The following is a 2,351-nucleotide window of genomic DNA, read 5'->3' as shown; positions in this document are numbered from 1 at the left end:
ACAGTATCATCAAAGACATCATGATCTGGGAGGTAAGGGCGGGGTGGGGGGGACAGGCTGAAATGGTGCTTCTATCTATGACAAGCAGGCTGAAGATGAACCTCCTCCAGACTTGAAATTTGCAGGTGTTGGAATCCATACATGGTCTGTGTGGGACCAGATGCCCACAGCAGCAAGTTCCTTGAATCTCTGACTTCCACCCACTGACTTGTCCCTGAGCACCACTTTGGTGCCAGGGTGCAGAATGGCTAATCAAGAAAGAATGGCAAAAGCAAAACTCAAGACAATGGGAAGATCTTCACAGCATACCCACTGGTAGACCTGCCACTCCTGGGCATGCTCAGGGTTTGAGTTCTCTGGGGTGCCTGGAGAACCAGCTTCCAGACAGCTAGAATGGCATGGAACTGTAAGCTTCCTTTTGGGGTCCCAGGTGCAATAGAAATGGAAATATATTTTCTAACAGGATGCTTCCTTTCCTTCTCCCCAGAGCGGAAGTTGACAGGGTATTGGTGGAACTGCCTGTTCATGTGTCTTACAGGATGTACGGCTTACACTACTTCATCCTGTATGCATCTGCTCTGGTATAATTGAAACAAATGCAGCAGAATCTCTGTCAGTCCAAACTGCTCCTTCCTGGGCTGGTTGCTATTGTGGCCCACACTACAACACTGAGATTTTAAAACCAGGTCACACATACACACACACACAAAAGTCACATTTCTCAGCATTCAGAACACTGCACACCCTATTTCAGTCTCCTATATTTGTTCTCCTTGAAAGTGCATGGGTCTCTTTATATTGTTATGAGCCCTAAGGTGACTGTGACTCAGTGACCCTCTGAACAGCATATCTGAACCTTCACCCCCCTCACAATGTCGGCCTTGCGCACACACCCATGGTTACAGTCCTGTGTCAATCATTTCCTTTGGGATACTCCTCTCTGTGTTGTGGTTAAGTGCCATTGAGTAGACGAGGCCTTGTAACGACCCTCTGGACAATGGATCTGAACTTTGCCATATTCTGCGCCACCCTCATAACCTCTGATTTGCATGAGTCCATTGTTACAGCCACTCTGTCAATCAATCTTGTGAGGGCCTTCTCTTTGGATGACCTTCCTTTCCAAGCTTGATCATTTTCCAAGGACTGGCCCTTCCTAATAACTTGTCCAAAGTATGTGAGTCAAGATTTCATCATCCCTGCCTCTAAGGAACACCCTGGTCACGCCTTCTGCAAGACTTAACAGCTTTCTTTGCCTCCAAGGAGCACTCTGGCTGCACGCTCCCCAAGGTGGAGTTGTTTCTTCTTTTGGCAGTCCAGGAGATATTCTGTATTCTTCTCCAACACCACAGCTCAAAGGAATCAATTCTTTTATGCCTTGTTTTTGTTCAGCTCTCAGATGCATAGCAAGTGATTAAAAAGACCATGGCCTGAATCAGGCACATGTTAGTCTTCAAACTAACAACTTTGTTCATTAGCACGTTGGAGAGGTCCTTGAGAGCAGATATTTCCAATGCAACTCCTCTTTTGCTTTATTAACTGTTGGTACCAAAAGAGTTGATTGTGGATCCAAGTAAGATTAAACAATTGGCAACTCCAATCTTTATCGATCATGGAGTTGCCTATAGGTCCAGGGATGAGGATTTTTTTCCCCTTGATGTTGAGGTATAATCCATATTGAAAGCTGCAGTTCTTGATCATCTGTAGCAAGTTTTTCAAGTCCTCTTCATTTTTAGTGAGCAAGGTTGTGTCACCTACATGATGCAGGTTATTGGTGAATCTTCTTCCAATTCTAATGCCATATTCATCTTCCTATACTCCAGCTCCTTCAATGATTTTTTTCCCCACCATACAGATTGAATAGGCATGGAGAAAGGATACAGCCTTGGTGCACATTTTTCTTTATTTTAAAGCATCAGTGTCCCTAATTCTGTTCAGACAACAGCTTCTTGGACTAGGTATAGGTTTCATATGAATACAATTAAGTATTTTGGGATTCCCATTATTCTCAATGTTAGTAATAATTTGTTGTGATCCAAACAGTCAACTGCATATACATAGTCAAGAAAAGACAAGTAGATATCCTTCTGGTACTCTCTGTTTTCAGCCAAGATCCATCTGACATCATCATTGATATATCTATTGCTGTGGTCTCTTTTAAATCTGGCCTGTATTTCTGGCAGTTTTCTGTTCCTGTTTTTTTAAAAAATAATCTTGAGCATGTAATATTGCTCAATAATTACCACAATCTGTTGCATCACCTTTTTTTGGAATGGGAACAAATATGAATATCTTCCAGTCAGTTGGTCAGGTAGTTGTCTTCCAAATTTCTTAGCATAGTCTAGTGAGCATAG

The sequence above is a fragment of the Elephantulus edwardii genome, unplaced genomic scaffold, assembly GCF_000299155.1.
Source record: "Elephantulus edwardii isolate Elephantulus edwardi_28Jun2011 unplaced genomic scaffold, EleEdw1.0 scaffold00324, whole genome shotgun sequence".
Classification (NCBI taxonomy): domain Eukaryota; kingdom Metazoa; phylum Chordata; class Mammalia; order Macroscelidea; family Macroscelididae; genus Elephantulus; species Elephantulus edwardii.
This window is presented reverse-complemented; position numbering follows the sequence as displayed.